The 15,879-nt window shown below is 39.5% G+C and overlaps 4 pseudogenes; all 4 read left to right on the top strand.

The window, feature by feature from the left end:
* The first annotated feature begins 2,477 nt into the window (after positions 1-2,477).
* LOC113409337 lies at positions 2,478-5,819 on the top strand (annotated as a pseudogene).
* A 2,061-nt stretch (positions 5,820-7,880) lies between these two features.
* Positions 7,881-8,983, top strand: LOC112123573 (annotated as a pseudogene).
* Positions 8,984-10,929: 1,946 nt separating this feature from the next.
* LOC112122654 lies at positions 10,930-11,662 on the top strand (annotated as a pseudogene).
* Positions 11,663-11,843: 181 nt separating this feature from the next.
* Positions 11,844-13,688, top strand: LOC113409336 (annotated as a pseudogene).
* The last annotated feature ends 2,191 nt before the right edge of the window (positions 13,689-15,879 follow it).

Genomic DNA, 15,879 nt, shown 5'->3' with positions numbered 1-15,879 from the left:
TATATATATATATATATATATATATTATATTATAATGTTATTGTAGCTTATCATAAAGCACGGCACTGAAGATGCCAAGATGGGTAACCAACATACCCCAAAAACATAAAGATTTGGTCCTAACCTTACTGTTACTTTTTGCTAAACTTACACATGCAAGTATCCGCACACCAGTGAAAACACCCTAACAGTCCTAACCAGACTAAAGGAGCCGGTATCAGGCACACCATGATAGCCCAAGACACCTAGCCCTGCCACACCCCCAAGGGTACCTCAGCAGTGATAAAAATTAAGCAATAAGCATAAGCTTGACTTAGTTATAGCAAACATGAGCTGGTAAATCTCGTGCCAGCCACCGCGGTTACACAAGAAGCCCAAACTAACAGACAACCGGCGTAAAATGTGATTAAAATTTCTAACCCATAAAATTAAGGTGAACCAATCACTTCACTGTCATACGTAAAAGTATATATTAACACATTATGAAAATAACCTTAATATTACAGAATTATTTGAACCCACGATCGCTAAGACACAAACTGGGATTAGATACCCCACTATGCTTAGCCCTAAACCCAGATATTTATATACAAAAATATCCGCCAGAGAACTACGAGCATAAACGCTTAAAACTCTAAGGACTTGGCGGTACCTCAAACCCACCTAGAGGAGCCTGTTCTATAACCGATAATCCACGATCTACCTCACCATCTCTTGCCAACCCGCCTATATACCACCGTCACCAGCTTACCCTATGAAGGATATAAAAGTAAGCAAAACAATACAAATCATTAACAAGTCAGGTCAAGGTGTAGCTAACTGAGATGGAAGAAATGGGCTACATTTTCTATATTAGAAATTACTCACGGAAAAGAACTATGAAACTAGTCCTAAAAGCAGGATTTAGCAGTAAACTGGGAACAGAGAGCCCAATTTAAACCGGTCCTGAGGTGCGCACACACCGCCCGTCACCCTCCTCAAATAACCAATAAAACCATAAATAAACCATAACAAAAAACAGATGAGGCAAGTCGTAACAAGGTAAGTGCACCGGAAGGTGTACTTGGAATATCAAAACATAGCTTAATAAAAAGCATTCAGCTTACACCTGAAAGATGTCTATTAAAACGACTATTTTGAGCAACAATCTAGCCCAACCAACAAATAAAAATTCACTAAAAAAATCACTACCAGAAAACAACCAAAACATTTTACCATCTAAGTATAGGTGATAGAAAAGATAGTAGGAGCAATAAAGACAGTACCGTGAGGGAAAGATGAAAAACATGAAATAACCACTAAGCCATAAAAAGCAAAGACTAACCCTTATACCTCTTGCATCATGATTTAGCCAGTACACTCAAGCAAAGAGAACTAAAGTCTGAACCCCCGAAACCAAGTGAGCTACTTAAAGGCAGCCAATATCACAGGCCAAAACCCGTCTCTGTGGCAAAAGAGTGGGAAGACCCATAAGTAGGGGTGAAAAGCCTATCGAACTTGGTAATAGCTGGTTGCTCAATAAAAGAATGTGAGTTCAACCTTAAATTTTCTAAAAACAACTCAAAGTTAATTAAAAGAAAAGTTTAAGATATATTCAATTAGGGTACAGCCTAATTGAAAAAGGACACAACCTAAAATGGAGGATAAAACACCAAAACATAAATACCGTAGGCCTTAAAGCAGCCACCACCAAAGAAAGCGTCAAAGCTCACTACCCCACAAACATTAACATAAAACTTTTTTCCCCAAATAACATTGAGCTATTCTACCACTATAGAAGAACTAATGCTAAAATTAGTAACAAGAAGAAAAACTTCTCTTACGCACTAGCTTAAGTCATTACAGATAAACTACTGATTATTAACAACCAATACTATATTAACCAACAACACTTAAAACACCATATAAATTAAACTGTTAACCCAACAAAGGAGCGCGTACAAGAAAGATTAAAATCCGTAAAAGGAACTAGGCAAACAAACGAACCCGACTGTTTACCAAAAACATAGCCCCTAGCAACACACAAGTATTAGGGGTAATGCCTGCCCAGTGACATTGTTAAACGGCCGCGGTATCCTAACCGTGCAAAGGTAGCGTAATCACTTGTCTTTTAAATAAAGACTAGAATGAATGGCCAAACGAGGTTCTACCTGTCTCTTACTGATAATCAGTGAAATTGATCTCCCCGTGCAAAAGCAGGGATAACCTTATAAGACGAGAAGACCCTGTGGAACTTTAAATACAGATCAACTATCATCAATATCTAACCAAGGACTTATATTTAATTAGAATTTGATCCATATTTTCGGTTGGGGCGACCTCGGAGTAAAACAAAACCTCCGAAAAAAGAACATACTTCCCAAACCTAGACTTACAATTCAAAGTACTTAACAGTAAAATGATCCAACATATTTGATCAACGGACCAAGCTACCCCAGGGATAACAGCGCAATCCCACCCTAGAGTCCCTATCGACGATGGGGTTTACGACCTCGATGTTGGATCAGGACATCCTGATGGTGTAACCGCTATCAAGGGTTCGTTTGTTCAACGATTAATAGTCCTACGTGATCTGAGTTCAGACCGGAGCAATCCAGGTCGGTTTCTATCTATACAAACCTTTGAGCCTTTTCCAGTACGAAAGGACCGAAAAGATGGAGCCCACATTAAAAACAAGCCCTACCTTACATTAGTGAAAACAACTAAACTAATAATAAAACAAAACTAATTACTAGCCCTAAAAAAGGGCCTCATTGGGGTGGCAGAGCCAGGTAAAATGCAAAAGACCTAAACCCTTTACCCAGGGGTTCAATTCCCCTCTCCAATTATGAAACCTCTAATATCAAACCTAATACCCCCACTCATATACATAATTCCAATTCTAATCGCTGTTGCTTTTTTCACATTACTCGAACGAAAAGTATTAGGATACATACAACTTCGAAAAGGCCCCAACACCGTGGGTCCATACGGACTATTACAACCAGTCGCAGATGGTATAAAACTATTCATTAAAGAACCAATCTACCCACTTAACTCATCCATCATACTATTTACAGCATCCCCAATTCTAGCCCTATTACTAGCTCTATCAACTTGACTCCCACTCCCTCTACCTTTCCCACTAGCCGACCTCAACTTGGGACTCCTATTTCTAATTTCCTTATCCAGCTTCATAGTTTATTCCATCCTATGATCCGGATGGGCCTCGAACTCAAAATACGCCCTAATAGGCGCCCTACGAGCAGTAGCCCAAACTATTTCATACGAAGTAACCCTAGGAATCATTCTACTTTCACTAATCTTATTTTCAGGGGGATTTAACACACAAACATTCATAACTACACAAGAACCAATATACCTAATATTCTCATCTTGACCATTAATAATAATATGATATATCTCCACATTAGCAGAGACAAACCGAGCACCATTCGACCTAACCGAAGGAGAATCTGAACTAGTATCAGGGTTCAACGTTGAATACGCCGCCGGCCCATTTGCCCTATTCTTTCTAGCAGAATACGCTAACATTCTAATAATAAATACTCTAACAGCTATCCTATTCCTAAACCCAGCCTACATAAGCAATACCCCAGAATTATTCTCCCTATCACTAATATCAAAAGTAATACTACTTTCTGCAGGATTCCTATGAATCCGAGCCTCTTACCCACGATTTCGATACGATCAACTAATACACCTCTTATGAAAAAACTTTCTCCCCATCACCCTAGCACTTTGCCTATGACATATATCAATACCAATCACCTCCTCAGGACTTCCCCCTATACTATAGGACACGTGCCTGAAACTAAAGGATTACCTTGATAGGGTAAATAATAGAGGCTAAAATCCTCTCGTCTCCTTAGAAAAATAGGACTCGAACCTACACCAGAGAGATCAAAACTCCCCATACTTCCAATTATACTACATCCTAGTAAAGTCAGCTAACTAAGCTCTTGGGCCCATACCCCAAAAATGTTGGTTTAAACCCCTCCTTTACTAATTAACCCACACGCAAATATAATCATTACTTCAAGTCTAATCATAGGCCCACTGCTCACAATATCCAGCAACCACTGAATTATAGCATGAACTGGACTAGAAATCAGCACCCTAGCTATTATTCCACTAATTGCTAAACAACATCACCCACGAGCAATTGAAGCAGCTATCAAATACTTCCTCACACAAGCAACTGCTTCAACACTAATCCTATTCTCCAGCACCATAAATGCCTGAACACTAGGACAATGAGATATCACACAAATATCCAACAACATCCCATGTATCATCCTTACCACAGCTTTAGCTATCAAACTAGGACTAGCTCCATTCCACTTTTGATTGCCAGAAGTACTACAAGGGACTACCACAATAACAGCCTTAATCCTGACTACCTGACAAAAATTAGCCCCACTATCATTACTAACAATAACCGCCCAATCACTAAACACACCTTTAATGCTAACACTTGGACTAATATCTACCCTAATTGGCGGATGATATGGGTTAAATCAAACCCAACTACGAAAAATCATAGCATCCTCCTCTATCGCCCACCTAGGATGAATAGCCACAATCCTTACTCTATCCCCCAAACTTATATTACTCACATTTTACACATACACCATCATAACCTCAACAACATTTCTAATAATTAAAACTCTAAAAACAAATATAATTTCTGTAATCATGACATCATGAACAAAATTACCAACACTAAATACCATAATAATACTCACTCTTATATCACTAGCCGGCCTACCCCCACTAACAGGATTCATGCCTAAATGATTAATTCTTCAAGAACTAACTAAACAACACATATTAATTATTGCCATTATAATGGCCTTAATATCATTACTTAGCTTATTCTTTTACCTACGAATCTCATACTACACAACCATCACATTACCACCAAACTCAACAAACTATCCACAACAATGACGCCACAAAACAAATCAAAAACCTTATCTAGCCCCAATTACCATACTATCTATCACCCTACTCCCAATCACACCAACCCTTCTAACAATCCCCTAGAAACTTAGGATCAAATCTACCAAACCAGGGGCCTTCAAAGCCCCAAACAAGAGATAAAACCTCTTAGTTTCTGTTAAGACCTATAAGACTCTATCTTATATCTTATGAATGCAACTCAAACACTTTAATTAAGCTAAAGCCTTACTAGACAAATGGGCCTCGATCCCACAACAATTTAGTTAACAGCTAAACACCCAATCCAGCGGGCTTTTGACTACCTTTTCCCGCTCTCTTAAAAAAGCGGGAAAACCCCGACACCAATTAAAGTGTATCTTCAAATTTGCAATTTGACATGAATTTCACTACGGAATCTGATAAGAAGAGGAATTGCACCTCTGTAAAAAGGTCTACAGCCCAACGCTTAAATTACTCAGCCACCTTACCTGTGATTTTAACCCGATGATTCTTCTCTACTAACCACAAAGACATTGGTACCCTATACTTGATTTTCGGGGCTTGAGCAGGAATAGTGGGCACAGCATTAAGCTTACTAATCCGCGCAGAACTCAGTCAACCGGGGCCCTTTTAGGGGATGACCAAATCTATAATGTTATCGTTACAGCCCATGCCTTCATCATAATTTTCTTTATGGTCATGCCCGTTATAATCGGCGGATTCGGAAATTGACTTGTACCATTAATAATTGGGGCACCAGATATAGCATTTCCACGTATAAACAATATAAGCTTCTGACTTTTACCCCCATCCCTATTACTACTTCTAGCATCATCAGGAATTGAAGCGGGCGCAGGTACAGGCTGAACTGTATATCCCCCATTAGCTGGAAACTTAGCCCACGCCGGTGCCTCTGTAGACCTAACTATCTTTTCTCTTCACCTAGCTGGTGTATCCTCAATTCTAGGTGCTATCAACTTTATTACCACAGCAATTAACATAAAATCTGCGGCCATATCACAATACCAAACACCCCTGTTCGTGTGGTCAGTACTTATTACAGCTGTCCTATTATTATTATCATTACCCGTACTAGCTGCAGGCATCACTATACTACTCACAGACCGAAATCTGAATACAACATTCTTTGACCCTTCAGGAGGAGGCGACCCAATCCTGTACCAACACTTATTCTGATTCTTTGGGCATCCTGAAGTATATATCCTAATCCTACCTGGATTTGGTATAATTTCCCATGTAGTCACATATTATGCCGGAAAAAAAGAACCATTTGGCTACATAGGAATAGTCTGAGCAATAATATCCATTGGATTTTTAGGTTTCATCGTCTGAGCCCACCACATATTTACTGTTGGAATAGACGTAGATACTCGAGCCTATTTTACATCTGCAACAATAATTATCGCTATTCCAACAGGAGTAAAAGTATTTAGTTGACTAGCTACCCTGCATGGCGGAATAGTTAAATGAGATGCCCCCATACTATGAGCCCTCGGTTTTATCTTCCTATTTACCATTGGAGGACTAACAGGCATTGTACTGGCTAATTCATCCTTAGACATCGTACTACATGACACCTATTACGTAGTAGCACACTTCCACTACGTTTTATCAATAGGAGCTGTATTCGCCATCATAGCAGGATTTACCCACTGATTCCCTCTTTTCACAGGATACTCACTACACCAAACTTGAGCAAAAGTACATTTCGGGGTAATATTCGCAGGAGTCAACATAACTTTTTTCCCTCAGCACTTCTTAGGCCTAGCTGGAATACCACGACGTTATTCTGATTATCCAGATGCATACACTCTATGAAATTCTATCTCATCAATCGGATCTTTAATTTCTCTAGTAGCAGTAATTATAATAATATTTATTATCTGGGAAGCATTCTCCTCAAAACGAAAAGTAATAACAGTTGAACTCACAATCACTAACGTAGAATGACTACACGGCTGCCCCCCTCCATACCATACCTATGAAGAACCAGCCCACGTGCAAACTCAAGAAAGGAGGGAATCGAACCCCCTTAAACTAGTTTCAAGCCAATCACATAACCTTTATGTTTCTTTCTTTCAAGACGTTAGTAAAACATATTACTTAACCTTGTCAAGGCTAAATTATGGGTTTAAATCCCTTACGACTTAATGGCACATCCACTTCAACTAGGATTCCAAGACGCAATATCACCTATTATAGAAGAACTACTCCACTTTCATGACCACACCTTAATAATCGTATTTTTAATTAGCACCCTAGTCCTTTACACTATTACACTGATAATAACGACAAAACTAACATATACTAACACTATAAATGCTCAAGAAGTAGAGATAATTTGAACTATTCTACCAGCTATTGTCTTAATCACCATTGCACTTCCATCCTTACGAGTCCTTTATCTAATAGACGAAATTAATAACCCACATTTAACTATCAAAGCCATAGGACATCAGTGATATTGAACATACGAGTACACTGACTACGAAAATCTTGAATTTGACTCTTACATAATCCCAACTCAAGACCTGCCAAACGGACACTTCCGACTACTAGAAGTAGATCATCGTACAGTAATACCCATAGAATCGCCAATTCGAATATTAATCTCGGCTGAAGACGTTTTACACTCATGAGCAGTACCATCATTAGGCGTAAAAACAGATGCAGTCCCAGGACGACTAAATCAATCAACTTTCATTATCACACGACCCGGAATATTCTACGGACAATGCTCAGAAATCTGCGGGGCTAACCATAGCTTTATACCAATTGTAGTAGAATCTGTGCCATTACAACATTTCGAAAGTTGATCCTCACTAACACTTTCCTAATCACTATAGAAGCTATGAAGGATAGCGCTAGCCTTTTAAGCTAGAAAAAGAGAATTATCCGCCCTCCTTAGTGATATGCCACAATTGAACCTAAACCCATGATTCCTCATCCTCTCCTCCTCATGATTAGTATATACCATTATCCTACAACCAAAAATTTCATCATACCTATCAATAAATAACCCTGTAAATAAAGACAATAAAATTAAAAGTACAAACCCATGAATCTGACCATGAGCCCAACATTATTCAACCAATTCATAAGTCCACAAATCCTAGGAATCCCATTAGTCATTCTAGCCCTACTAATATCATCAGCCATTTTTCCAACTATAAACAACCGATGACTAAAAAACCGAACATCAACCCTCCAACTATGAACAATCAATTTATTTACAAAACAACTGATACTTCCACTCAACAAAACAAGCCACCAATGATCTATTATCTTAACGTCACTAATAGCCATACTCTTAACAACAAACCTACTAGGACTCCTACCATACACATTTACCCCAACCACACAACTATCCATAAACATAGGACTAGCCATTCCAATATGACTAGCCACAGTACTAGTAGGCCTTCGAAACCAACCAACAACATCACTAGGACATCTATTACCAGAAGGCACTCCTACCTCACTAACCCCAATCCTTATCATTATTGAAACAATCAGTCTTTTTATCCGTCCCCTAGCTTTAGGTGTACGACTTACAGCCAACCTAACAGCCGGCCACCTATTAATTCAACTGACTTCCATCGCATCAATCTCCCTAATATCAACAACATTTACTCTGTCCGTACTAACTACAATAACACTTCTACTATTAACAATTCTAGAACTAGCTGTAGCTATAATTCAAGCCTACGTATTCGTCCTGCTTTTAAGCCTATACCTTCAAGAAAACACCTAATGACCCACCAAACACACGCCTACCACATAGTAGACCCCAGTCCATGACCATTAACAGGAGCAGCAGCAGCACTACTAATAACTTCAGGACTTGCCATATGGTTCCACTACAACTCAACACTACTAATAACCCTAGGTTTATTAATCATACTCCTAACTATACTCCAATGATGACGAGATATCGTACGAGAAGGAACTTTCCAAGGACATCACACCCCTCCAGTACAAAAAGGACTACGATACGGCATAATATTATTCATCACATCAGAAGTATTTTTCTTCATTGGATTTTTCTGAGCTTTTTACCATTCAAGCTTAGCCCCCACCCCAGAACTAGGCGGGTGTTGACCACCAACAGGAATCGTTCCATTAAACCCATTTGAAGTCCCCCTATTAAACACAGCAGTCCTACTAGCTTCAGGGGTAACAATCACCTGAGCACACCATAGCCTAATAGAAACCAACCGAAACCAAACCATTCAGGCCCTCACTCTAACAATCCTTCTAGGATTATACTTTACAGCACTACAAGCTATAGAATACTACGAAGCCCCATTTACAATCGCTGACGGTGTATATGGTTCTACATTTTTCGTTGCAACAGGCTTTCATGGGCTCCACGTAATTATTGGCTCAACATTCTTAATTGTATGCCTGCTACGACAAATCAAATTCCACTTTACCTCAACCCACCACTTCGGATTTGAAGCAGCCGCCTGATACTGACACTTCGTAGATGTCGTATGGTTATTCCTCTACGTATCAATCTACTGATGAGGTTCATGCTCTTCTAGTATAAAAGTACAAATGACTTCCAATCATTAAGTTTTAGTTAAACCCTAAAGAAAAGTAATAAACGTAACAATCTCAACCATGACAATCGCCATTACCTTATCTATAATTTTAATAATACTAAACTACTGACTAACACTAATAAAACCAGACAATGAAAAACTATCCCCATACGAATGCGGCTTTGATCCACTAGAATCAGCCCGCCTTCCATTCTCAATCCGATTCTTTCTCAGTAGCAATCTTATTCCTCCTATTTGACCTAGAAATCGCACTACTATTACCCCTACCATGGGCCATCCAACTCCCATTCCCTACCTACACCTTCACCTGGGCCCTCACCATTCTACTACTATTAACGCTAGGCCTCGCCTATGAGTGGATTCAAGGGGGCCTAGAGTGAGCAGAATAGATAGCTAGTTTAACATAAAACAACTAATTTCGGCTTAGTCAATCGTGATTAATGCCCCACGGCTACCAAATGACACCCCTACACTTCACCTACTACTCAGCCTTTATTATCAGTATTACAGGCCTCTCATTACACCAAACCCACCTAATCTCAACCCTACTCTGTCTAGAAAGCATAATACTATCACTCTATATAGCCCTATCCATATGACCTATCCAACTACAAAATACATCATTCATACTCGCCCCTATATTAATATTGTCCTTTTCAGCCTGTGAGGCTGGCATAGGACTCTCACTACTAGTAGCATCCTCACGAACTCACGGATCAGACCACCTACAAAACTTAAATCTTTTACAATGCTAAAAATCCTACTTCCAACAATCATATTACTGCCAACAATCACACTATGTAAACCAAAACAACTATGACCTACCACATTAATTAACAGCTTCGTAATCGCCTTCCTAAGCCTACAATGATTTAACCCCCCTCAAGAGCTAACCATAACTTTCTCTAACTATTATTTAAGCATTGACCAAATATCAGCCCCACTACTTATCCTATCATGTTGACTAACCCCCCTAATAATTTTAGCCAGCCAAAATCATCTAATTATAGAACCAACCTCACGAAAACAAACCTTCACTTTCATCATTATTCTATTACAGATCTCACTAATACTAGCCTTCTCAACTACAGAACTAATTATATTTTTCATTATATTCGAAGCCACACTAATCCCAACACTAGTAATCATCACACGCTGAGGTAACCAAATAGAACGACTAAATGCCGGAACCTACTTCCTATTCTACACTCTTATCGGATCTCTCCCATTACTAATCGCCCTTCTCTCTCTACAAAACCAAACTGGCACATTATCCACTTGCATAATACAACTTAACCAACCCACCATGATAAACACATGAACCCACACAATATGATGATTTGCATTATTAACTGCCTTTATAATCAAAATACCATTATATGGATTACACTTATGACTACCAAAAGCACACGTAGAAGCCCCAATCGCAGGATCAATAATCCTAGCAGCAGTACTACTTAAACTAGGAGGATATGGTATTATTCGCATCATATTAACACTAAATCCACTATCAAAAACACTCTCCTACCCATTTATAGTATTAGCATTATGAGGAGTAATCATAACTGGTTCAATCTGCCTACGCCAAACAGACTTAAAATCATTAATTGCCTACTCATCAGTAAGCCACATAGGGCTCGTTATTGCTGCAACACTAACACAAACCCAATGAGCCTACACAGGCGCTATCACACTTATAATCGCCCACGGCTTAACATCATCAATACTCTTCTGTCTGGCTAATACAAACTACGAACGAACCCACAGCCGAACATTATTACTAGCCCGAAACATGCAACTTTTATTCCCATTAATAGGCCTATGATGACTCCTCGCCAGTTTGACCAACATGGCCCTTCCGCCGACCATCAATCTAATGGGAGAACTAACCATTATTATCTCATTATTCAACTGATCAAACATTACAATCCTAGTGACAGGATTAGGAACCCTAATCACTGCCACATATACCTTATATATACTATACACAACACAATGAGGAGAAGCACCCTCATACATCAAAATAATCCCACCAACCCACACACGAGAACACCTCCTTATAATCCTCCACATCCTCCCTATAACATTACTAATAATAAAACCCGAACTAATCTGAGGCACCTTTTACTGTTAATATAGTTTTAAAACAAACATTAGACTGTGGCTCTAAAAATAGGAGTTAAAACCTCCTTATAAACCGAGAGAGGTGTTACACAATAAGAACTGCTAATTCATATACCTGAGACTAACCCCTCAGCTCCCTCACTTTTAAAGGATAGAAGTTAATCCATTGGTTTTAGAAACCATTAACCCTTGGTGCAAGTCCAAGTGAAAGTAGTGAACATTATAGATATTACATTTATATTAACCCTATTCACACTAGCACTACCACTAATTGCCTTACTATATTTACCTAAAACACAATTAATTCTTAATACAAAAACAGCTGTAAAAACAGCATTCTTTATTAGCCTAATTCCATTACTTTACTTATATTGATTAAATCCAAACCCTACAAAAATCTTTTCCGACCTAACCATACTAAATACATCCACATTTAATATCAAACTAAACCTCATTTTCGACCACTATTCTCTCATATTTATACCAATCGCCCTATTTGTCACATGAGCTATCATAGAATACTCCCACTTTTACATAGCAACAGACCCACACATTGAAAAATTCTTCAAATTCTTACTGATTTTCCTAATAGCCATAATAATTCTAGTCACATCTAACAACCTCCCCCAATTCTTTATTGGCTGAGAAGGGGTAGGAATAATATCATTCCTACTAATCGGCTGATGGCAAGGCCGAGCAGAAGCAAACTCATCAGCTTTAATAGCTATTATCTACAACCGCACTGGTGACATTGGACTAATCCTTTCCATGGCCTGAATATTAATAACCCTAACCTCACTAAACTTCCAACAATTCACTACCTACGGTAATCCTACCCCCCTGCTTCCACTCCTAGGCTTCATCCTAGCTGCAACTGGAAAATCAGCCCAATTCGGCCTCCACCCGTGACTACCAGCCGCCATAGAAGGTCCAACCCCAGTCTCAGCACTATTACACTCAAGCACTATAGTCGTCGCCGGTATTTTCCTACTCATTCGAGTACACCCACTCATGGCCACTAATAAATGGGCTCTCTCAATCTGCCTATGCCTGGGAGCCATCACCGCATTCTCCACATCCTTATGCGCCCTAACCCAAAATGACTTAAAAAAAATCATTGCTTACTCCACATCAAGCCAACTCGGCCTCATAATAGTCACCATTGGCTTAAATCAACCAAAATTAGCTTTTCTACACATTTCCATACACGCATTCTTTAAAGCCATATTATTCCTATGCGCCGGTTATATCATCCACAGCCTAAATGACGAACAAGACATTCGAAAGATAGGAGGATTACACAAACCAATACCTATTACCTCCACATGTTTAACTATCGGTAACATAGCACTCATAGGCATGCCATTCCTAACAGGATACTACTCCAAAGACATCATCATTGAAACCATGTCCACATCATACCTGAATGCTTGAGCCCTACTCCTAACACTAATAGCAACTTCATTCACTGCAGTATATACGCTACGAATTACAATACTAGTACAAACAGGACACCCTAAACACCCTTTAACCATATACCTACATGAAAACATTCCCATAATTATAAACCCTATTATTCGTCTCGCCTCAGGCAGCATCGTAGCCGGACCATTTATTGCATTAAGCACTGAATCACTAAAAACTCCAATAACAACCATACCAGTATTAATTAAAATGGCAGCATTAACAGTAACAATTATTGGCTTTATAATAGGATTAAAACTGACCTCAATAGTCAATAAAATACCCCCAAAACCCTCCAATACCCATAACTCTATTATCTCACTCATCTATTTCAACCCCCTAATCCACCGCACGCTATCAAAAACACACCTAAAACTTTCACAAAAAACTGCAACCCACTCAACTGACCAGTCCTGATACGAAAACATTGGTCCAAAAGGACTAACTAAATTACAAATCCCCCCGACAAAATTCACCTCCTCATCACAAAAAGGCCTCATTAAAATCTACATAATCTCATTCCTCCTAACAATACTTCTAGCACTAATACTAACCACTCTAATATAACCAAACCAAAATACACACAACCCTGTCCACCCCGCTAATAACCAGCAACAAATTCACACCACCCCACTCACTCTACCAATAACTGCCTTCACCCACAACCTTAGCCTAAGAAAACACATACCCTATAAAATCAACCCCACATAACCTACCTCCTCCTTCACCTAAAATAAAACTTACCGGCCCAATCACCCCATATTACAAATAAAACAAACTTTTTACCTAAAACCAAACCCTACCTATGACCCTAACTCCTAATACAACTTAATGCCCCACGAGATAAACCTCGCACTAACTCCAACACAACAAACAATGTCAACAACAACCCCCAACCAGCAACCAAAAACATTACACTACCATAATAATAAAACCATGAAACCCCTCCAAAATCCAAACGAACAACACTTATCCCAACAGCATCAGCTGTAACCTCCCCAAATCCACCTACACCCCACAAAAAAGAACCCATAACCACAAGACCTACAACAAGCAAAGCATAACCCACCACATAAACCACCCCCCCTAAACTCCCCCAACCCACAGGATAGGGATCCGCTGCTAACGCAGATGAATAAGCAAAAACCACCAACATTCCACCCAAATAAATTAAAAATAACACCAAAGAAACAAAAGATCCTCCCACACCAACTAACACCCCACACCCAAAAGCCGCTCCCAAAACCAAACTAAGAACCCCATAATAAGGAGATGGATTACAAGACACACCAACCATCCAGAAAACAAAACAAAACCCAAACAAAAACATAAAATATATCATAATTACTACTCGGATTTAAACCAAGACCTACGATCTGAAAAACCATCGTTGTATTCAACTACAATAACCATGAGCACAAACCTACGAAAAACCCACCCCCTAGCAAAAATTATCAACAACTCATTCATCGACCTACCAAGCCCATCCAACATCTCTGCTTGATGAAACTTTGGATCCCTACTAGGCACCTGCTTAATTCTACAAACCATTACCGGAATTTTCCTAGCCATACACTACTCCCCAGACATCTCATTAGCATTCTCATCAGTAGCCCATATCACCCGAGACGTACAATACGGATGACTTATCCGTAACATACATGCTAACGGCGCCTCCCTATTCTTCATATGCATCTACCTACACATCGGACGAGGAATTTATTACGGCTCTTACTTATACAAAGAAACCTGAAACACAGGAACTACTCTACTACTCCTAACAATAGCCACCGCATTTGTAGGTTATGTCCTACCATGAGGCCAAATATCTTTCTGAGGCGCCACCGTCATTACTAACCTCCTCTCAGCCATCCCATATGTTGGCAACACACTAGTGCAGTGAATTTGAGGAGGATTCTCAGTAGATAATGCAACCCTAACCCGATTCTTCACCTTCCACTTCTTACTACCATTTACCATTATAGGCCTAACAGTAATACATCTTCTCTTCCTACACGAAACCGGATCAAACAACCCAACAGGGTTAAATTCAAACACTGATAAAATCCCATTCCACCCCTACTTCTCATATAAAGATCTACTCGGACTCATCCTAATGCTAGCCTTACTACTAACCCTAACACTATTCTTCCCTAACCTATTAGGAGACCCGGACAATTTTACACCAGCCAACCCCCTATCCACCCCACCACATATTAAGCCAGAATGATACTTCCTCTTCGCCTACGCAATCCTACGATCAATCCCAAATAAATTAGGCGGAGTACTCGCTCTCCTAATATCCATCCTAGTATTATTCCTAATACCTGCCCTACATACATCAAAACAACGGACAACCCAATTCCGCCCACTAACACAAATCCTATTTTGATCCCTGATTGCCAACCTATTAGTACTAACATGAATCGGAGGACAACCAGTCGAAAACCCATTCATCATTATCGGACAAGTAGCCTCCATTCTCTACTTCTCAATTCTATTAATCCTCATGCCCATCGCAGGTATAATCGAAAACAAAATACTAACTTAACATATTCTAATAGCTTAACCCATAAAGCATTGGTCTTGTAAACCAAAGACTGAAGTCCACAATCTTCTTAGAATAATCAAAAGAGAAGGACCTTCAACCTTCATCCCCAGCCCCCAAAGCTGGAATCTTTTATTAAACTACCTCTTGACTAAACAGGGGGCGGGTTGCTGCGCTAAACATTAGCCCGTTTCCCCTACGGATGCTTGG

The sequence above is a fragment of the Terrapene carolina genome, unplaced genomic scaffold (genome assembly GCF_002925995.2).
Source record: "Terrapene carolina triunguis isolate 2854851 unplaced genomic scaffold, T_m_triunguis-2.0 Scaffold32561, whole genome shotgun sequence".
Classification (NCBI taxonomy): Eukaryota; Metazoa; Chordata; order Testudines; family Emydidae; genus Terrapene; species Terrapene triunguis.
This window is presented reverse-complemented; position numbering and strand designations above follow the sequence as displayed.